Source organism: Petaurus breviceps, unplaced genomic scaffold (genome assembly GCF_028583685.1).
Source record: "Petaurus breviceps papuanus isolate PSGF00001 unplaced genomic scaffold, PetGlider_PUasm1.0 76, whole genome shotgun sequence".
In the NCBI taxonomy this organism is placed as follows: domain Eukaryota; kingdom Metazoa; phylum Chordata; class Mammalia; order Diprotodontia; family Petauridae; genus Petaurus; species Petaurus breviceps.
The window spans coordinates 6,266,972-6,291,136 of record NW_027186473.1 but is presented as its reverse complement, the minus strand read 5'-3'; the positions used below and the strand labels follow the sequence as shown (position 1 = coordinate 6,291,136).

At 35.4% G+C, this 24,165-nt stretch overlaps 1 long non-coding RNA gene across 1 annotated transcript in view; it reads left to right on the top strand.

Moving 5' to 3' along the window:
• The first annotated feature begins 833 nt into the window (after window positions 1-833).
• LOC138174973 (uncharacterized) overlaps window positions 834-24,165 on the top strand; it is a 47,669-nt gene continuing 24,337 nt past the window's right edge. The window contains exon 1 of the long non-coding RNA XR_011171839.1: window positions 834-1,136. This is a non-coding gene — a long non-coding RNA (uncharacterized lncRNA). The remainder of the gene's footprint in view (window positions 1,137-24,165) is intronic.

Sequence of the window (24,165 nt, the reverse complement as noted above, 5' to 3'; positions counted from 1 at the left end):
TCTGCCCTCCTGAGTAAATTTCCTTGTCAACTTATTAATTCTAGTATCAGACTTTGGAGATATATTCATTTGCCTCATTTCATACTCTTCATGAATTGGTTTCATCCTGCTTTCCAGCCTTATTACACAGAACTCCCTTTTATATACTTTACATTCCAGATGAACTCTGGACTTTTCTTTATAGCACATTGACTCCATTTTACATCTCAGTCCCTTTGTACTATCAGACTTTCATGTCTGGAATATATTTCCTTCTAATCTCTTCCTTTTAGAATCCAGAGATTTATTCACAGAGCAGCTCATTTCCCCCCTCTTACAAGAAAGTTTTATTTTTTTCTTTAGCATGTAAATTTTTTCCCAATTTTTAAATATTTTAATCAATTAGTTTTTAGTTTTCAATATTTAATTTTATAATATTTTGAGTTTTAATTTTCCCCTCATCCTCTCCTCCCTGCCTAAGAGGGCATGAAAGCTGATATAGGCTATACATCTACAATCATCTTAAACTAATTTCCATGTTACTCATGTTGCAAAAGAAGAACACAAACAAAAGGGGAAAACCACAAGAAGGAAAAAAAAACAAATCACAAACAAAAAGAAAAGAGAATGCTATGCTTTGATCTGCATTCAAAATCCATAGTGATTTGTCTGAATATGGATAGCATTTTCCATCATCAATCTTTTGGAATTGTCTTCAATCTTTGCATTGCTGAGAGGATTTGAGTCTATCAAAGTTGGTCATTGCACAATGTTACTTTTACTATGGACAATGTTCTACTGGTTCTGATCACCATATGACTTTCTTGATTCCCTAGCTCAGAGGTGTGGCTGTAATGGGAAGCAAAGAAGTACTTATTACCTTCTTTCAGCTATTTAATTATTTAGCACCTTGTTTCAGTTCAAGTGTCTTTTAAGCCTTACCCATGATTATATCAATTCTTTGTTAAGCAACATAACTTGTGAACCCCACAACTTGTGAACCCCAGAACTTGTGAAACCCTATTGCTAATGCAACAGGAAGGGTGGGACAGAGAAGCGTTAATGAATATACATAAGGAGAAACCCAAGATGGGAGAGAGCAGAACTGAGAAGAGATAACTTGTGGAGGAAGAATTGAGAAGGAGAACTTTGTGATGGTCAGGCACTCTGTCTGTCTGTTCTGTTTGTGTTTATTTTTGTTTGTAATACTGTGTAGAGATAGCCTGGGACCTTACTGGAAGCCCTTGAAGAGGATTTTCTGGTTTTCTGTTTGCATAAGTGCTGGAGGAGGGTTTCAAGGTCTTAGGACTTTACTGATGATTTGTGTTGATCTCTCAGACCTGTTTATTTCACAGGCAGATAGTGGATTGATGATGGTGTTGGCAATGTGTACGAATGTTGTGTTTGGCTCTGTTAAGCTTTGTCTTCCCAGAAACAGAAATTGTAAAGGACTTAAGGGGGACTGAAGAATGTAAGCTTCAATATGGAATGGGAACTGGATGAGGAACTGGAAAAGGAACTGGACAAGGAGCTGAGAGCTGCCTACCTTTGAATTCAGGTGACAGTTGGGTAGATACAGGCAGGAGCTGGGACCATAGAAGAGAAACCATGGAATCTGAGAGCCAGCTTCAAGTCAAGATGAAAAGATCTTTCCTTGGGTACTTAATGCTGACTGAGAAGATGCTAGGGGTGGAGAACTTTGAGCTTTGTAATTTGTGGCCCTTAATGAGGCTTGCTCCATAAGGATGATTGAGTTAAGGACTTACTGAATGACATCTTTTGCTTAAATCTATGTGGCCACTTTGGTGAAAACTATGTGGCCACTTTAGTGATAAGTTGTTATATTATAACACTGTGAATGATGTACTTTGGTTTCTGTGAATGTTTAGCTTTAATTTACTGCTGAATAAACAGACAGTTCGCTATACTATGTGATCAGAACCTTAGAGCTGTTCTCATCAGCAATCCTCAGGAAAAGTGCTTATGCTTGGCTTTACAGTGCCTTAACCCCAAATCCCAGGAAAATTCCTTTCTTTTATTTTGCTGAACTTTTATGTTTATATTTTGCTTCCAGCAAAGAATATAAAATCCCTAAGGAAGGTGATTGTTGCATGTTTTCTCCATTTCCTCAGTGCCTGGCACAAAGTAGGTGTTTAATAAATGCTTATGTATTGAATTGGTATGTTTGAGAAGCCCTCCCTTGAAGGCATGGAAGAAGACTGGAAAACACAGCCTGATTAGCCAATATTTGGATATTTGCAGAAATACTTGGGAGTTAATTTGTGAAAATGTGATAGATTTATATGGGTTCTCATTTGTAATATCCAACTCCATCACTGGAGTTTTTCAATGATTTGAAAAAAAAATCCCAAAAGAACTATATATACAAACACAGAGACAATTGATTTATATGTAAAAAGGAATTTATAGGTGTTCAATGCTGCTCTATTTCTTTAGAAGTCATACTTTAAGGTGATTATGACTGAGGCTTGATGAAATGTGTGTAGCAGTAACATTAAATGAACTCTATGTCTGTAAGCCAAACCTGTTGTTACTGATAAGCATTAGCTCCTCTTAGCTAGGCAATTTGTATACAATTGTAGATATGTTTTTATTAGATATATTTCTGGTGAATACTTTGGGGACTATGTAAAGTAAAGTGTCAATTGAATAGACTGCAAATAATATTGTGAAAATCTTGGAGTCTGAAATGCAATGACATTCTTTTTTGAATTGTTACAAAAACTTGGCTAGTTTTTAGAAAGACACACTTTCTACATTGTTCTCAATTATTCTTATTTCTATCCATAACTTATTTCTAACTTCCATTTTTTTCTAAGAAAATTTCTCTCTTATTATTCTTTTGAAGTGTTGATGAGATTTTTCTTATTGATCCTTATGCAAGATGCTTTTTGGCAATAAAGGGGTGGACTTGAGAGTGGTTTAACCAGTCTGATAAAGGCAATAACAAAAATGGTCCATGGAATCCTAAAAACAGCTTAGTTTTGAAAAATGCCATGAGTTTACAAGATGGAAACAAAAATCTCTAGACTGTGAAATTCAGGATAAAAGATCATTAGGATAACTTTATTTTTTATCATATGCACAGATATGTACAGAAACCAATTTCTTTTTCTTTATAAAAGTGTTGAATTTCATTTGAATTATATTTATTCAAACTACCTTTATATAGTGTTAGATTACATCTTTCTTTAAATCTTGCCTTAGGTAAATCTAATTTGCTTTGATAGAGTAAAGGCTTCACTATCTGGTATTTAGAAGGAATGGCAAGTACAAATTAGTACAAAATAAAACAAAACAAAATTCCAGCTAATTTCTGGCAATGAACGAAAGGGAAGAGTCTCAAATTAAACTAGGAGATCTTTTGGTCCTCAAATAGCAGGGTCAAAAATAATTTGTCTAGAAATGTCATTGTAAACCCTACCTAGCACAGTCTCATGAATTAATTCTGGGCAATTTTGACACTGGTGTTGGATGCTAGGTTAGAATTTTGCATTTAGGATTGTCAGAAATATGTACTTTTTCTAGTTTGTGAAATACCAGATGACAAAGTTATCACTGAGTTAAATTTTAACTTTTGAATCAATAGAGCAATTTTAGGTAAATCTTGGTTGTGGTCAGTCATTTGGATGGATGAATTGATACCAAGTTCAAGGATGGCCTAATTTAGTCAGGCTGCTGCCCCCATTTGAACATGGAATGAACAGAACAGAATTTCCTAGGTTTAACATAACAACATCCTCTATCATGCTATCTACATTAATTAAAGGAATTCTAGGACCACACGGTAATACAAGAGATATATGTGGTCTATGATTGCTTAATTCTATATACTGTTCACTAATTTCCTAGAAAATAATAATATCCATATTTGCATATTACATCTAGGAGTCAATATTTTCACATAAAATTGTTCAAAGACAGGCTATACTTTGGAATTCCACTTACTTATGCCTATCACATTTTGATGTAGCAAATACAAGAGATATCTGTCAATCATTTATTATATATATCCAAAGTGTTTTTTCTTCACTTCCCTAGGCACTGAGGGTACAAATAAAAAAGATGAAAAAATTATCATTCACAAGGAACTTAACTTTAAAAGTATTTTACATTTTTCAATTATCAAATAACAGTTTTATTTTTTTTCCTTTCCCACTCACAAGAAAAAAGGAAGAGAAAGAGAGAGGGAAGAAAGACCATTTCATTACATCTGCACAGACAAGCAAAACCATATTCTTTAGCGTTGGCCATGTTATAATGAAATGCTGGCAGAGATTCTAATCATGGCCAAGTGTATACAAGGCCTTGGGCAAGGACAAGGCAGAGGACAAAGCAATAGAAGAGAGAAAGAAAGATTTGGAAGAGAGAGTTAGAGGTAAAATGTAAGCAAAGAGAATAGAAAGAAGAGACTTTGAAGACCCTGTATGATAATGGTGATATAATACATCTGAAGTGAAGGAGGAATACCCAATCTAATAGGATTCTAGATGGTGAAAATAGTATTAGAGGAGTGTAGCAAGATCACTTAGAGAAAAAAAATATATAAGGAGAGGTCACCATTTTGATGTTATAGTATTTAAGTAAGCTCCATGCAGCAAGTTGGTACAATGGAAAGGGTACCAGGCCTTACGTCGGAAAGATTCATCTTCCTGAGTTCAAATCTGGCCTTAGACACTGACTAGCTGTGTAACCCTGGGCAAGTCACAACACTTTTATTGCCTCAGTTTCCTCATGCATAAAATAAACTGGAGAAGGAAATGACAAACTGCTTCAGTAACTTTGCAGGGAAACCCTGACTCATAAAGAATCAGACATGACTGAAATGAAAGGATAACAAAGCTCCATGAAGGTAGGAACCCTGTTTATTCTTAACTTTACATCTATCTTAAGTCTGCACTTAGAGAATATATGTTCACTGAATTGTGTTGACTACTAAGGTTGTTTTTCTTAAGTACAATGCGATATTCACAGTACTGAGAGTGAAGATGAATATGCTGACCCAATTCTGGATTGCAAAATGTAGCAGACTCTCATCATAGCAAACAGACGCAAAACATTTATTCAGACACCAGAAAACCAAGTTCCTAACCCAGAAAACCAAATCTTAATACCAGAAAGTCAAATCCATCATGGCAAAAAAAAATTTTTCAGGAAGCCACACCATCCTTCAGCCTTCTAACAAACAAAAAACTCACAAGCCTAGCTGTCTGCTTTCCTGCATCCACTCTCTTCCACCATGCTAGCTCCTCTCACTTCCAGTTTCCTGTGGGTTTTGCTCTGCCCTTTAGGGAACTCCTCCTACCACAGGTTCTGTGTGATTACATTTGGCCTATTAGGGGGCAGGGAAGATCTTCAAAGCAGGAAAGATCTTCAAATTCCATTAGGCCTACTAAGGGACAGGGAAGATCTCCAAATTCCCATTACCATTATACTATGTCACTCGATAAGTTCAAAAAGCTCCCTGTCACCTCCAGGAGCAAATAAAAAATTGTGTGTTTGGCTTTTAAAGTCCTGCATAACCTGGCACCTTCTTATCTTTCCAATATACTTACACTTACTGCTCTGTGATCCTTACTTTTTTTGTGATCCAGTGATGCTGGCCTCAGTTTTGTTCTTTTATTCCTGGATTACAAATATCTCCTATTCCTGGAAGGCTTTACCTCCACAAGTCTGCCTTCTAGCTTCCTACGCTTCTTACACCTTATTCCCCAATATCTACTCTTAAATCCAGTGACACTGGCCTCCCAGCTGTTCCTCTCTTATATTGAGTTCCTTTTAGTCCTTTAATTATTTCCTATTTTTGATATATATATATATATGTTATATATATACATACATATATATATGTTTATAAATATATTTATATGTAATTTATTTTCTTGTTTTCTTCCCATTAGATTGTGAGATCTTTGATGGAAGGGATTGGTTTTTTCTCTTTTTTTGTATCCCTAGTTCTTAGCACAGTGGTAAATAAATGTTTATTGACTGATGGACTGCTTGGACTCTTTCAAATTTCAGTTAACATCCTACCTTCTATAAGAAGGCCCTTCTGCTTTCTTAATATTAATGTTTTCTTTCTGAGATTACTATCTTTTTTCTTCATGTAAGTATATTATTCTATGTATTTATAGGTGTATATATATGTACATATATAATATGCATACATGTATGCATAAATATACACACATATATTGTTTCTACCTAATTGTTTATATACTATTGCCTTCTTCACTGCAATGTGAATTCCTTGAAGTCCGAGGTTGTTTTTTCTTTTCTATACCTCCAGAACTTAACAAAGCACATGCTATAGAAAAAAAAAATTGGTAAATAGGGGTGGCTAGGTGGTGCAGTAAATTGAGCACTGGCCCTGGAATCAGGAAGACCTGAGTTCAAATCTGACCTCAGACACTTAACGCTTACTATTCGTGTTACCTTGGGCAAGTCACTTAACTCCAACTGCGCTACCTTCTCCCATCCTAAAAGTAAAAAAAAAAAAAGATAAATAAACTTGACAATAAAATAGAAATATTAGTTAATCTACTCTATTTCCTTGAAGTATGCTAACAATATCAGTGCCCTTTATCTCATTAACCAGTATTCTTTTCCTCATTTCATTTTTGTGACTGCTAAAGGATCCAAAAGCTTTACTTGGAACAATGAAGTAATCACCCATTTTGATTTGTTTTCAATAAGTAAGAAGTGAGGAATAATGTAAGTGAATGTAATTTTTTTTTAATGGAGAATAAAGTCTTGTTTTTGTTTTGGGTAGAGGCAATAGTTAAGAGATACTTTTTTCTATTATTTCATTTTTCAAATGCTTTATTTACTTCTGATTTACATCATTCATTTCTACCAGATTTTAGTTACAAATTTTCTCCCCATTTTTCTCCTACCCACCATCCCAAAATAGCAGTCCCACAGGATATCCCCTCCTCCAATCTGTTCTCTCACATATTTTCTCCCATACTCCTTTCAATTTTTCCAGTAGGGCATGGTGGACCTCTATGTCCTAGTGCCAGTATATCTTATTTCCCAATTACATATAAAATAATGTTAATAATTGTGCACATATATATTTTTAAACATTTTATTTTAAAATTTTGAATTCTGGATTCATTCCCTTCCTCCCTTGTCACCCACCATTACTGGGAAGATAAGCAGTTCAGTATAGGTTGTACATGTGTATAGCTAATCCAAAACTTTAACATAGTACATATATTGTAAAAGACTGACTATATTTCCGTCCCTCCTATCCCACCCCCCACTTGTTCTATTATCTACTTTGATTCCATCCCTTTACAAAAGTGGGTGCTTCCAACTTCCCTCCCCCCCCCAGCCTGCCCTCCCTTCCATCATCCCACCTCTCATCCCCTTCGTCCCTACTCTCCTATATGGTGAGATACACTATTTACTGTGTATGACATTTCCTCCCTTAGCCAAATTCAATGAGAATAATGTTCACACATTCCTTTTTGCCTCCCTATTCTTCTCCTTCATTGTAACAATTTTACCTTGCCTCTCCTATATGAAATAGTTTACCCCATTCTGTCTCTCCCCATCTCCTCTCATTATATTCCTCTCTCACCTCTTAATTTCACCTTTTAAGTATCATTCCTTCCTATTGAATTGCTCCTGTACCCTCTATCTATATATGTGTGTAAACATATATACACACATTCACATATGCATTCATATGTCCATATACCCTCATGTAGAGACATATATATATATATATTTCTATTCCCTTCAACTATTTTCATAGTGAGAATAGTTTCATCAGTTACAGTTATTGTTTTTCCATGTAGGAATGTTAATAGTTCAACTTTGATAAGTTCCTTATGATTTCTTTCCCTGTTTACCTTTTCATGCTTCTCTTGCTTCTTGTATCTGAATGTCAAATTTTCTATTCAACTCTGGTTTTTTCAGCAAGAATGCTTGAAAGTCCTCTATTCCACTGAATGACCATATTTTCCCCTTAAACATGATACTCAGTTTTGCTGGGTAGGTGATTCTTGGTTTTAATCCCAGCTTCTTTGCCCAACCCTATATCACATTCCAAGCCCTTTGATACCTCAGTGTAGAAGCTTCCAGATCCTATGTTAATCTGATTATGTTTCCACAATATTCAAATTGTTTTTTCCTGGCTGCTTGTAATATTTTCTCCTTGATCTGGGAATTTCAGAACCTGGCTATAATATTTCTAGGAGTTTTCTTTTGGGGATCTTTTTCAGGAGGTGGTTGGTGGATTCCTTCAAGCTCTATTTTGTGTTATGGTTCTAAAACATCAGGGAAGTTTTCCTTGAGGATTTCTTGGAGGACGATATCTAGGTTCTTTTTTTAATCATTGCTTTCCGGTAGTCCAATAATTTTTAAATTATGTCTCCTGGATCTATTTTCCAGGTCAGTGGTTTTTCCAATGAGATATTTCACATTGCCTTCTATTCTTTCATTTGTTTGGATGTGTTTAATAGCATCTTGATTTCCCATAAAGTCATCAGCTTCCGTTTACTCCAATGTCATTCTGAAGGAACGATTCTCCTCAGTGAGCTTTTGAGATTCTTTTTTCCATATGACAAATTCGGCTTTTTTAGACTTTCTTCTCATTGCCTTTTTGAGCATCTTTTTCCATTTGAGTTAGTCTATTTTTTAAGGTGGTATTTTCCTCAGTCAGCCTGTTAACTCTCATTTCATATTTTTCTTGCATCGTTCTCATTTCCCTTCCCAATTTTTCCTCCACTTCTCTCATCTTCTTCTTAAGGTCCTCTGTGGCCTGTAATCAGCTTGTATTTTCCTTTGAAGAGTTTGGTGCAGGATATCTGACTTCACTGTCTTCTTCTTGCTCCATGCTTTTATCTTTTTTATCCCCAAAATAGGAGTCTAATGTTGGATTGCTTTGCTTGGTTTGCTTCCTTTTCCTGGTCATTTTGACACCCAATTACTTGACTTTTGGGCTTTTTGCCATAGTAGGACTCTGGAACCAGACAGGGGAGCTTGGTACCAAATGCTAGGGTTTTCTAATCTGCAAGAGGTATTAGTTGGGTGCCCTTGCTGAAGCCTCCACATGCTCTGTTAAGCTAGACACATACCCCAGGACCTTCACCCTATACCGCAATCCAGATCCAATTAGGTGTGTTTACCCTTTAGACCATTTGCTTGGTCCCCCTACAGTCTGTAGGCCAGGAGCTTAAGCTGCCACATGGCAGCAGTGGCTGCACTGCAGCCATCAGTGGTTTCTCGTCCCGGGGTCAAAAGCTTATGTACTCCCAACTACTGGTTCCCAAAGTCCACAGTGTACTGATCTCTCACTTTGTCCTTCGCATATATATGTTGATAATTCTAGAGAAGGAGACAGCTGCTGGGGATCTATAGCCCCTCCAGCCAGCTGCTGGTCAAGCCCTCCCTGGGCCTAAAATCTCGGTGTGGAGCTAGGCTTGACTCCCAGAGCACTGCACTGGCTGATTCCTGCAAGCCTGCCGGGCTTTACTCAGCTGGAGGTTAGTTTCTCTGTGTCATTTTGTGGGTTCTGTAGCTCCAAAGTTTGTTCAGAGTCTGCTTTTACACAAATTGGGGAAGGTGGAAGCCAGAGCCACGAGGAGGACCTGCTTCTGCTCTGCTATCTTGACCTTTAATTTTTCATTTATCCTCAATCACAGGTATAAACAATTTTTAATATTCAATTTTATACGTTGACTTGCAAATTCTCTCCCTGCCTCCCCTCATACAGAATGCAAGCAGTTTGATAGAGCTTATGCATATATAGACATGCCAAAAAAAATTTCTGTATTAGTAATGTTGTGAAAGGAAACATATAAAAAAAAACTTGAGAAAAATTAAGAAAGTTTGAAAAAATGCTTCAATTTGTACTCAGAACCATCAGTTCTTTCTCTGTGAATGAAAAGCATTTTTCATCATAAGTCCTTTGGAGTTGTCTTGGTTCATTGTACTGCTGAGAATAGTTAAGTCATTCAAAGCTGATAATCTTACAATGTTGCTTTTACTTTGTACACAGTCCAGCCCTTCACCAATTGATGGGCATCTCCTCAATTTCCAGTTCTTTGTCACCACAAAAGAGCTGCTGTAAATATTTTTATAAATATAGGTTCTTTTCCTTTTTCATCTCTTTTTACATACAGACCTAGTAGTGATAGTGTTAGGTGAAAGGGTATGCATGGTTTTATGGCCCTTTGGGCATAGTTCCAAACTGCTCTACAGAATAGTTGAATCACTTCACAACTCTACTAACAGGGCATTAATGTCACACTTTTCCAACATCCCTTCCACCATTTGCAATTTTTCTTTTCTGTTCTATTAGTCAATTTATTAGATATAATGTAGTACTTTAGAAATGTTTTAATTTGCATTTCTCCAATCAATAGGGAGTTAGAACATTTCTTCATATGGCTATAGATAGCTTTGATTTCTTCATCTTAAAATTGTCCATATCTTTTCATCATCTATGAATTGAGAAATGGCTCTTATAAATTGGACTCAGTTCTCTATAAGTTTGAAGATGAGAACTTTATCCAAGAAACATTTTGATTTTGGCTTTCAGGTAGTACAATGATTCTGATACTGTCTCTCCTGGATTTCCAGGTCAGTTGTTTTTCCCAGGAGGTATTATATATTTTCTTCTGTTCCTTTTATTCTTTTTTTATTCTTTTATTTTATTTTTTAATTCATTTGTTTGTTTCCTTTTAGTTTACAGGATTAAATTCCACAATTCCTTGAGTTTCACATTTGGTCCCCCTCTCTCCCCACCCCCCATGGTGGCATAGAGTCAAGTATGGGATCTGTAAATTCTTTCACATTATACATTAGTCAGGTTATAAGGACAGATTGTACCAGCTGGAATGAAAAATGGTAAAGAGGACATAAAACCAATTAAGAGAAGGAAAAAGATCAGGTATTTTGCTGGATATAAACTTAGTTCTTTCTAGTTCTTTCTCTGGATGCACATATTTCTCTCCATCATGAATCTTTTGGGATTGACTTATATCACTGCATTGCTGAGAAGAGTTCAGTCTATTAAAGTTGGTCATCACACATACATTGTGTCTGTAATTGTGTATAAATTTCTCCTGGTTCTGCTCTTCTAACTCAGCATCAGTTTGTATAAGCCTCTCCAGGTAAATATGAAGACCATTAGCTCCTCGTTTCTTATAGCACAATAGTATTGCATAACATGCATATACCACAACTTGTTCAGCCATTCCCCAAGTGATGGGCACCCCCTTAATTTCCAATTCTTTGCTACCACAAAAAGACCTGCTATAAACATTTTTGTACATATGGGTCTTTCTCCCATTTCTATGATCTCTTTGGGATATAACCCTAGGAGTGGTATTGCTGGATCAAAGGGTATGAAAGTATTTATAGCCCTTTGGGCATAATTCCAGATTGTTCTCCAGAAAGGCTGGATCAGTTCACAACTACAACAACAATGCATTATTGTTCCAGTTTGCCCACATCCTCTCCAGCATTTGTCATTTTCCTGTTTTGTCATCTTAGCCAATCTGACTGGTGAGATGTGGTACCTCAGAGTTGTTTTGATTTGCATTTCTCTAATCAATAGTGAATTAGAGCATTTCTTCATGTGCTTATAGATAGCTTTAATTTCTTTCTCTGAAAACTGCCTGTTCATATCTTTTGACCATTTATCAATTGGGGATTGACTTGTATTCTTATAAATTTGACTGAATTCTCTGTATATTTTAGAAATGAGTCCTTTGTCAGAGACATAGGTTGTAAAGATTCTTTCCCAATTTCCCACCTCCCTCTTAATCTTGGTTACTTTGGCTTTGTTTATACAGAAGTTTTCAATTTCATGTAGTCAAAATTATCCATTTTGCATTTTATAATGTTCTCTAATTCTTATTTAGTCATAAAGTCTTTCCCTCTCCACAGTCTGATAGGTAAACTATTCCCTGTTTTAGGTGACTGCTTAGAGTATCAACATTTATACCTAGATCATGCACCCATTTAGACTTGCTTTTAGTATATGGTGTTAGATGGTGGTCTATGCCCAGTTTTTGCCCATACTATATTCCAGTTTTTCTGGCAGTTTTTGTCAAATAGTGAGTTCTTATCCCAAAAACCAGGATCTGGGGGTTTATCAAACAATAGATTACTATAGTCATTGACTTCTGAATCTCATGTGCCTTATCTATTCCATTGATCCTCTCCCCTATTCCTCAGCCAGTACCAAGTAGTTTTGATGACTGTTGCTTTATAATACAGATTGAAATCTGGTATAGCTAGTCCACCTTCCCTTGCATTTCTTTTCATTAATTCCCTTGAAATTCTGGACCATTTATTCTTCCAAATGAAGTTTGTTACTATTTTTTCTAGCTCTATAAAGTAGTTTTTTGGTAAATTGATTGGTATGACATTAAATATATAATTTAATTTAGGTAAATTTGTCATTTTTTATTATATTAGCTCGACCCAGCCATGAGCAATTGCTATTTTTCCAATTAGTTAGATCTGAATTTATTTGTATGAAAAGTGTTTTGTAGTTGTGGTCATATAGGTCCTGGGTTTGTTTTGGCAGGTAGATTTGCAAATATTTTATGATGTCTACAGTAACTTTAAATAGGATTTCTTTTTCTATCTCTTGTTGTTGAATTTCATTGGAAATATATAGGAATGCTGAGGATTTATGTGGGATTATTTTATATCCTGCAACTTTGAAAAATTTGTTTATTTTCTCAAGTAGTTTTTTACTTGATTCTCTAGGATTCTCTAAGTATATCATCATATCATCTGCAAAGAGTGATAGCTTGGTCTCGTCTGTGCCTAATTTTATTCATTTGATTTCTTTTTCTTCTCTAATTGCTACTTCTAACATTTCTAGTACCAGATTGAATAAGAGGGGTGATAGTGGACACCCTTGTTTCACCCCTGATCTTATGGGAAATGCTTTTAGCTTCTACCCATTACATGCAATATTTGCTGATGGCTTTAAATAGATGTTACCTATTATTTTAAGGAAGGCTCCTTTTATTCCTATACTTTTTAATGTTTTTATGGATGTTGTATTTTATCAAAAGTCTTTTCTGCATCTATTGAGATGATCATGTGGTTTCTGCTATTTTTGTTGTTGATATGATCAATTATACTAATGGTTTTCCTAATATTAAACCATCCTTACATTCCTGGAATAAATCCTACCTGATCGAAGTTTATTATTCTTGAGAAAAGTTGCTGTAGTATTTTTGCTAGTATTTTATTTAGAATTTGTGCATCTATATTCATGAGGGAGATTGGTCTTTAATTTTCTTTCTCTGTTTTATCTTTTCCTGATTTTGGTATCAGTACCATATTTGTGTCATAAAAAGAATTTGGTAGGACTCCTTCTTCACTAATTTTCCCAAATAGTTTGTTGAGTATTGGAATCAATTTTTCTTTAAATGGTCAATAGAATTCACTAGTGAATCCATGTGGCCCTGGAGATTTTTTCCTAGGGAGATGACTGATGGCTTGTTCCATTTCTTTTTCTGAGATGGGATTATTTAAGTAATTTAATTCCTCTTCAGTTAATCTGGGCAACTTGTATGTTTTTATATATTCATCCATTTCCCTAAGATTGTCAAATTTATGTACATACAATTGGGAAAAATAATTCCTAATTATTGTTTTGGTTTCCTCTTCATTAGAGGTAGTTTCACCCTTTTCATTTTTGATATTAATAATTTGTTTTTCTTCTTTCTTTTTTATCATATTGACTAAGTATCTATCAATTTTGTTTTTTTTTTCATAAAACCAGCTCTTGGTTTTATCTATTAATTCAATAGTTTTCTTAATTTCAATTTTATTAATCTCTCCTTTGGTTTTCAATATTTCTAATTTAATATGTAATAGGGAAATTTGAATTTGTTCTTTTCTAGGTTTTTTAATTGCATGCCCAATTCATTGAGCTCCCTTTTCTCTAATTTAATCATGTATGCACTCAGGGATATAAAACTTCCCCTAAGAATTGCCTTTAATGTATCCCACAAATTTTGGCATGTTGTGTCATTATTATCATTCTCCTGAATGAAATTACTGATTGTTTCTATAATTTCTTGTTTGACCCATTCATTCTTTAGGATTAAACTGTTTAATTTCCAATTAGTTTTAAGTCTGTCTTTCCCTGGCCCTTTATTGCATATAATTTTTATTGAATCATTATCTGAGAAGGATACATTTAATATTTCTGCCTTACGGCATAGATTTGAGAGGTTTTTATGACCTAGAACGAGGTCAATTTTTGAGTATGTGCCATGAACTGCTGAGAAGAAAGTATATTCCTTTCTATCCCCATTCAGTTTTCTCCAGAGATCTATCATACCTATCCTTTCTAAAATTCTGTTTACCTCCTTAACTTCTTTCTTGTTTATTTTGAGCTTGGATTTATCAAGTTCAGAGAGGGGAGATTAAGGTCTTCCACTAGTATAGTTTTGCTATCTATTTCTTCCTCTAATTCCTTTAAGTTCTCCTCTAGCAATTTGGTTGCTACACCACTTGGTGCATATATGTCAAGTAATGATATTGCTTCATTCTCGATGGTGCCTTTTAACAGGATATAGTTTTCTTCCTTATCTCTTTTAATCAGGTCAGTTCTTGCTTTATCTGAGATAAGGATTGCTACTCCTGCTTTTTTCACTTTAGCTGAGGCATGATATATTTTACTCCAACCTTTTACCTTTACCTTGTGGGTATCCCTCTGTTTCAGATGTGTTTCTTGTAAACAGCATATTGTAGGGTTATGATTTCTAATCCATTCTGCTATCCATCTCCGTTTTATGGAAGAGTTCATTCCATTCACATTTACAGTTATGGTTGTTATCTGTTTCTTTCCCTCCATCCTATTCCTGACCCTGTTAATGTTCATATTTTCCCTCCCTTCTCCCTTTCCCCCCTTAATAGTTTCCCTTTTGATCACTGCCTCCCTCAGTGTTCCCTTATCAGCCCCCCTCCCTTTTCCTCTCCTTTCCCCTTATTTCTTCCCTCCCTACAAACCACTCCCACCCCCCTTTCCTAACCCTTTCCCCCTCCTACTGCTTGAAGGATATTTTTTTACTTAATGAAGTATGTTATTTCTTCTTTGCACCAAGAGTGACAGGAACAAATCTCATGCCAAACTCCTCTCCCTCCCCTCTTTCCCTCTAAAATGATATTTTTTTGCATTTCTTCTCCATAGAGTCCTATGCTTAATTGGTTGTTATTCCCTCCTTGTACCAGAACAAATGAGGGAAAAGCTCATATGCTTCCCAACTCCCTCCCTTTTTTTCCTCTGCTATACAGTTTTTATGCCTCTAGGTGTGGTATAATTTATCCTTTTCCATTTCATCCATTCCCTTTCTTCCATTGCAGTCCATTTGTAGCCCTTAATAAGATTTTTTTAAATAGTTATTTTGTGTATGTTATACTCATACCCTCTACTTGTCTATAAACAGTTTGCTCTTATCAAATAGCAGGGTGTGTGTGTGTGTTCTCCTCGTTTACCTTTCTACGTCACTGTTGCATCTTATGGCGTAGTCGGCAGGATTACAAAGCATAGTGCCTCTATTTGTTCCAGGATCCATGGCCATTTAGATTGAGATTGTAAGGCCAAGGATCCTGGAGGGGTGGAAATAAGGTAATGTAATGCCAAGGAAAGGCAACTTCCCAGGTTCAAAATACCAGCATAGGTGCTCTCTATTTTATTCAGTAACAAACCCAGAACAGAGAAGATCAAAACATGACATCATTCAAAATACAGCATTTACTAAGTGTGATTAAATAATCTCCAAGGCCTACCCCACCCCAGGACTTTCCAATCATTCAATCAATTACAAAGTCTCTGTTCCAAATACTTCTCCACCCCTAGGCTATACCTTAATTAAGTCCACCACAAAGCCCCTCTTCTCAAATGGAGATTAGTTTCCAAACATAAGTAAAATACATTCATTTGCTCAACCATAGAACACAAAAAGGTCAAAAGTTCCCCACCCCTGGATCACAATTGAATCTACCCCAGAGTTACATCAAGTTTAAACACAGCACTTAATACCCAAATGGAGGTCTTTTCTTCATCTTGACACGAGGCAAGTTCTCAGCAATCTTAGTTCCTGGAGAGACAAGGCTTAGCAAGGCCATAAGATACATTGCCAGTCCCTTCATGAATTTATCCTCTGTCTGTAGAACAGTCCTAGAACCCCTGAACACATTAGCAAAGCCCTCTCCCAGGATTTCTGTAAACATACAACAAGAAAATCCTTCTTCAGGGCTTCTGAACCAACAGAAAGGCTCCCAGACCCCTGCAACAACAGCACTGTCCTTCACCAGTGGACAGTATTCATTCTGTCTGCCGGACAGTCTCCAGACCCCTGCAACAACAGTACTGTCCCTCACCAGTGGACAGTATTCACTCTCAGTACTGTCCCTCACCAGTGGACAGTATTCACTCTCTGTCTGCAGGACAGTCTCAGGCCTTCTTAACCAAATGCCAGGTTCCAGGACTTCTTCAACAGGACAGTCTTTCACCAGTGGACAAATCTGGCAAAATAACATCAAAACAGACAGACAAAGTACCAGCAAAACAGCCATGTCTCCTCAGTCCTTGGCAGCTCAGGGGGCAGGTCTCAAAAGTCCAGGGCAATTCAAAGCGGCCACCAGCAATCCTCTTAGTCTCTCTCTCTCTCCACGAGGTGCTGCTTCCAAAAAAAAGATCTTCCGCCTCTCTCCAGTGTCTCTCCAAATCTACGTCACCAGCTCCTCCCACTTCAGGACTTTCTTTTCACATCAACAAGCCCATCCCACAGGTGGGATTAACAAACTCTGGGTTTTAATACAATCAATTTGAAAACCAAGCCAATACAGGGGAATCTTTAATTGCCATTACTATCACAGATGGGGGTGGGTGTTGGTGCTGCTGGAGGCTATAGGGGTCTGGCAGTTTTAAAACTTCAATTTTAGACTGGAGAAAGTGGTAAAGTAGAACACATAAATAATAAATAAATGAAGTCATTGGCCTTGCTTTATTCAATATTTTTATCAATGGATTTAATGCACATCCTCATGAAATGCTTATAACATTTACAGATAACACAAGTTGGGGAAGAATGGTTACCAAGTGAAAGCAACTTGGAAATTCTAATCATTGGTCATATCTAACAGGATGAAAATTAATTTTCATAAAATGTTCCTGTACTTTAATTTTTTAAATTGCAAAACTATGGAAAGGGTAAGATATGATTAGATAAGTATTTAAAATTCCTCAATGATTTATTGAAAACTAAATCATGAAGGCAGTATGACTACTTTTTGGAGATTTGGTAGAGGAATTTTCTGTTCTGGTAAAGATTATATAATCCTGTGAAATTTTGGTCTAGTTATATGGGGGGTAGTCTGATTTGACGTTCTTCAAGAATCCATACTAGGTTTCAGGAACAACTAGTTCCATTTTAAAGTGTTGTGTGTGTGTGTGTGTATACATACATATGCATGTGTGTGTATGTGTGTATACACGCGCACACATATACATGTATGCGTGTGAATATATACATACATATATTTCTGTGTGTGTGTTCTAGAATTATGTCAGGATTCAAGCTAAACTTGTCACCAAAAACTTCAAAGAATTCACTTTGTTCTCTAAAGTTCTCTGCCACATTAGCTATTCTTCAGTATTTTTCAAAAATTCCCCATTTTTGGTCCAGCATTCACATCTGCCAAAGCTTTCAGTACTTTAGGTCATAGAACTATTGATATAGTACCTTAAATTCACTTACGTCAGCCTATGTTCTCTCTTACCCCATTCTCCATTAACTTTAATTCTAACACCTCAGTTTGTAAAATAAGTGATTAGAATTTTTAGCCTTTAAAGTCCCTTCTAGCTCTAAATGTGTGATTCAATGATCACTTTCTTTGTCAGATATTGTGTCATGACTTTCATTATTTGAAAAACTACCTCAATTCTGTCCCTCTACTTCTAACCTCAACATTACATTTAATTTCAACTTAACAAATCATTATGAATATACCTATTTTCTTTTTTTTTTTTCTTAAAGCAATCAGGGTTAAGTAACTTGCTCAAGGTTACACAGCCAGTTATTTCTGGGTGTGGTGCTGAGTATCTAAGCCCAGATTTGATCCAGGTCATCCCAACACTGGAGTCGGTGCTCTTACTTGCTGAGCCACCTGGCTGCCCCTAAGCAATTGGGGTTAAGTAACTTGCTCAAGGTTACACGGCCAGGTGTTTCTGGGTGGGTGCTAAGTGTCTGAGCCCGGGATTCGATCTCCAGGTCTTCTCAACACTGGAGCCAGTACTCTTACTCGCTGTGCTACCTGGCTGCCCCAAATATACCTATTTTCACGAGTTCATATATAAATGGGGATAAACTTTAAGAGAATAAAGAAAAAGACTGAATGTTTTCTTCTTTTTCATCAAGGCTAGTGACTCTATAAGACTTCTCGATACAAATTATGCCATTTAACTATTGTAATAGCCTTCTAATTGGCACCCTTTCCTCAAATCTCTCCTTTCTAATCTATTCTCAACAAAGATACCAAAATTATATTCCTGAGTCAAAGATTTGACAGTTATTACTCTAGTGTTCAGAAAAGTTCAAGCAGCTTCCTGTTATTTATTTTTCTTTTTTTAGAGGGCAATTGTGGCTAAGTGACTTGCCCAAGGTCACATGGCTAGTTTTTGTCTTAAGTGTCTGAGGCTGGATTTGAACATAGGTCCTCCTGTCTCCAGGACCAGTGCTCTATTTACTGTGCCACCTAGCCACCCCAAGGTTCCTGTTATTTCTAAGATAAAAAACAGAATTCTCTGTTGTGCATTTATTGCTCTCTCAGTCTCTCTGTCTCTGTTTTTGTCTCTCTGTCTCTGTCCTTCTGTCTCATTCGCTCTCTCAATATAATTCCCACCTACCTCTCCAGAGTTATTATATATTGTTTCACTTAAGGACTCCATAGACTAGACAAACCACACTTATTACTAGTACTCAAACATTACATTTCATCTCTCATTTTTGTATCTTTCTCTAACTGTTCCCCATGCTTAGAATATACTACCTCCTCACCTCCACTTCACAGAATTCATGGCTTCCCTCAAAGTGCAGCAGGACCACCATTTGTACACACTCTCTCTCTCTACATATATATATATATGTATGTATGTATGTGCATATAAATATATACATATTTGTGTGTATGTGTTTATATGTGTATATCCACACTCAAATATATATACTCACATACACACACATATATTTGTACTTACAGATTCATGTGTTGCTTTCCCCAATAAAAATGTCAAATCTTGAAAGGAAATTTCGTTTTTGCTTGAATTCCAAGATACTCATATGATATGCACAGTGGATATTAGATATTTGCTTATTGATTTGTGAATCATATGGAAAGCAATGTTTATACCAGGGTGGGGAGCCTGTGGCCTCCAGGTGACCTTTGGCCCTCCAGCTCCTCAAATGTGAGCCTTTGACTGAATCCAACCTTCATAGAACAAATCCTTTTACTAAGAGAATTTGTTCTGTGAAATTTGGATTCAGTGAAAGGGTCACATTTGAGGACCTAGAGAGAAATATGTGGCCTAGAATTCCAAGTTTCCCCACCCCCTAGCCTATACCTAGGGTTATTAAGGTTGTCAGAATAAAGATGATGTTAGGTTTTTAGGGAATAATTTCAATGTAAGGAGGTCAAAATTAATTGATCTTTTTTTTGTGAAGATACAGATGTTTTGAATCAGTTTTATTGACACAGCTTCTCTCCTAACTTTAAATTTCTGTAAAAGGTCTTTGTTTTTCCTTGAGTTTAACTTTCTTTCATAGACCTTTCAATCTACAAATTCAGTGATATATCTTGTAAGGATCATTACTGTACATATTACACATTAAGAAGAAATGCACTTCCAATAGGCATTTAATCTTCTAAACATGGACTTAGTATGGATGTCCCCTTAATCCAAGTAGTCCCGTGAATATCAGAGAAATATGTCAAAAGAATTTGAGGAATATTCTCTTATATTTGATGGAATCAGCAGTGGTTGTCTTGGTGGCTTATGCTTGATTTCACTTTATATAATTTATCAGACTCTAGCCTGATGAAACCATATGTTGTGCATGAAAACTTTATAGACTTTATAATATATTCTGGACTCCTTTGAACTAAAGAATTACATAGCTAAAATAGGAGGGAGGTAAAATATGGGTTTTTTCATTCACATGATGTCAGTTTTGTCAGAAGTCTTGTTCTTACTGAGTAACTTTGGCTGTCAGCCAAATGGTAGCTTTGACAATGTAGCGCATAACTCTTGATTTACTGCCATATATGTTTAAGGTTTTTTACTTTGCTGTTTCTCTTTAATCATGATATATGATCTCAGCTTCATTTCTTTCCCTAGGGGAAAAGAAAACCAATTCTACATACATAGTGAATAATATTGCAGTTATGATTAAAATTTCAGAAAAAAATAAAAGTCCTTTAGGAGACAAGCCATTTTCAAGTTGAGTGCCATCTTGAAGTTTAAAAAAATTATTAGCTGAAAGATTAGATTTGAAGTCTATGCCCAAGAAGTTTGATATTCAAAACATTAAAAGCAAATAAAGAGAAAAATCATACTTGGTAACAAAATTATTGACCTTGGGCATATATAAAAGAATATACTTTTTATAGTTCTCTAAAAAATGATATGCATACAAAATTTATGCTAATGAAAAATGCTCTTTTCTTTGTCTTTTGGAAGAAAATTTAAACCCTAATTTCCAAAGGATAAATCCAACAAAATATTTTCCTAAATAACATACATATTTTTATGTTGCTAAAAATGTTAGATTTATATTGTGCTTAAAATAGAGTTCACATGATTATAGGACATGAAATTTTATGCAATTTTTTCCCCATTAAGTGGGGGGGAAGGGAAGGGACTAAAATGACCTTGATGTAAACAAGAAAGCTATTTATGACATTTACATTGCACAGTGGATAGAGATCTGGGCCTGGAGTCAGGAAGACTCATTTTCCTGAATTAAAATCTGGTTTTAGACATTTACTAGCTGTGTGATTCTGAGCAAGTCACCTTTTCCCTCAATTTACTCATTTGAAAAATTAACTGGTGAAGGAAATAGCAAACCACTCCAGTATCTCTGCCAAGAAAATTGAAAATTTGGTCACGGATAGTTGGGAATAACTAAAAATGACTGAGCAATGACAAAATGAAGCTATTCAGTAACAGAATATCATAATCTAAGTAGAAGAAGGGTCACTGATCTATAAGTTTCTTTAACAGAAGTCCTTTATGTCATTGAAATTAGAGTTCTTACACTCCTCACACACAAACATACACACAGCCACACACACATCACATCATCACACATAATTCATAAGAATTTACAGTGTTTACATGGACTTTCACTTCAAAGAAAATAGTTACAAATGAAATTCATAGAAAAATACATTATGAAGCAAAAGCTGTGGTATTATGTGTTGTTAAGTCACCTGATCCTAAAATTTGACATGTGCTAAAATTATTTTAAGATTTATTTTCCTTCAGCTTTTAAGTAATAATACTCTATCTCTATTCTATGTGTGATTTTTCATGGTAAATCTTTTTTTGTCTCAAAAAAGTACATCACAAAACTATACATGTGTGTATATATGTATAATTGTCCCCTTGACTTCATTGGTGTATGTATACACATGCACATGGGGAGGGTGTAATCCTGCCCATGACACTTATGAGCTGAATGTCCTAAGCATGACATTTAACTTGTATTTGCCTAAAGAAATTTCTTAGGATTTATCTACTAAGAAATAAAAGTTTTAATTATTAATTGAGGGAATGTCCACATTGCTTATACATACATTTGTAGAAATAAGATTTGCATATACACAGATCATTTTCATACATGCACACAAGAGTGTGGTTATGTTTCTCTGTGTGTATCAGAGAGTGGATGTGTTGAGGAGAAAGGGAGGGAAGGAGAGGAGAGAGACAGGAGAAAAAGGGGAAGAGGCAGAGACAGAGAAAGAGAAGAGAAAGGGGGAGACAGAGAGAGAAAGAGAGAGAGACAGACAGAGAGAGAGAGGGAGGGAGGGAGGGGCGAGAGTGAGGAGAAAAAGGGGAAGAGGAAAGAACAAGGGAAAGAGAGAGAGAGAGAGAGAGAGAGAGAGAGATTTTTACTGTTAAAATATGAATTAAATGAGGGCAGAGTGAATTTCCCTGTAACCTCCAGTAGGATTTATAACAATGTTCTGATGAATGAATTTGGTCTTGATTCATTAGGTAGAAATAGAAGCTCACAGATCAAAAATACTCCAAAGGATTTTTATGAAGAATTTTTGTAACAGAAGAGAGTGAAAAAATTGACAGTCAGAACACTGACCTTAGAATCATATAGACCTGGGTTTGACTTTGACCTCTGACACATCCTAGCTGGTTGAGCATGGGCATATCATTTCATCTTTCAGTGTCCCACTATAACTTTCCAAATCTGCAAATTACAGAGAAGTAGCTAACTTGCATTCATGAAAAAAGGTCTAACCTGGCTCTTTTTACTAGTTCCATTCATTGATGAAATCATGGGTCTGAGCCAATAAAAGAAAAGCCAAAAAAAACTGTAATAAAGGGATCAGGAAATATATACCTCTTAAAACTATAAGAAGTATAGTCAATTTATTCCCTAATAATTTCAAAGCATATTGTAAAACTTAGTCTACTTTTTATGGTGAGAATTTCCATTTACTTACATGAAAAACTTGGCATTTTCCCAATATTCCATATGTATTATGATCTAATATATTTTTCACATTACTTGAAAAAGTACCTAGGGATATTTAAAGGCCAAGAGCTAAAAAGATATAGTGAATCAGTGAACTAAGGAAATATAAAATGTGAAGTAATATATTCATTTTGATTGTACTAACCTTTCCCTAGAGATTTTGTGTAGCATGGCTTTTAGAAGGGGAAATAACACTCAAAAGCTTCAGTTTATTAAGAAAATGAGGTCAGTACATAAATTGTCATTAAGATCATCTGTAAAAAAAATGTTGAATTAAAATTCAGATATATTTAAGGGAGATTTAGCTAACTTTGATTCTAGAGGACCAATGCTGAAGAATGTTACCAATTTCCTGTCCCAAATATGCTACACTAAAAATGAAGAATGAGACATAAAATTTTTACCATGGACAATGGCATGGACATTTTTTCATCTGACTATACATATTTGTTGAAAATGACTTTATTTGTCTTCTTTCTTTTTTAATTGGGGGAGGTGAGAAATGAAGTAAAAAGCTTATTAATGAGAAAAAAATAAATCACATTATGTTTTTGGCTGCCACAAAATATTGTTAATTAATTTGGTAGAATCACTGAATTTTAATCCATTAAAATCTACACATTTTATTTTAGACACTGCTAACAATGCTGCACTGATCTCAACCTTGGGACATTGAGGTTTTTGAACCGAAGAGATTCTCCATGTTCTTCCCTACTACACCATTACCTATTCTTTGTGGGTTGACATCCTCTCAACTCTGCCCTGGGTATCAGATATCCTAGGTTTCATTGTTGATTCAGGAAATATTGACTAGGATAATACTATGAACCTTATACTACTAGATGATGAGGACACTAAGGTGAATATGACATCGTCCTTACCTTTACAAAGAAGATTCTTCTTGGCAATACAAGATGAATGCTATTGTAGGATAGCTTGTTGCCAGTCACAGGTATGTATTATTAAGAACACAATAATATATTTATATTAATAATTATTACATATATATTAAACTAAGGATCAATAAATAATTTGAAAATATAATAAAATATGTTTAGAAAATAAAATAAAATATTTCAATAAAATTGAAAAAAAAATTTTCTCCCATATAGTTATTGCAACCATACATTACAAGATTCCATTATTTATACTACTTAGTGGTAAGATAACTGAATTCAGCACCAGAGGTATAAGATTTAAATCCAAGTCCAATTGCTTCATTGCCATGACTTTGGGTATAGCAAGGTATTTAATATGGGGCTTGATTTCTTCATTTCTAACACTTATCAGTTGGACTAGATGAGCTCTGAGTTTTCTTTTATTTCTAAACCTTTTGAATGATCTACCCAGTAACAGCATCGAGTAAGACATAAAATTTGCCTGTGTCATAGAGAAT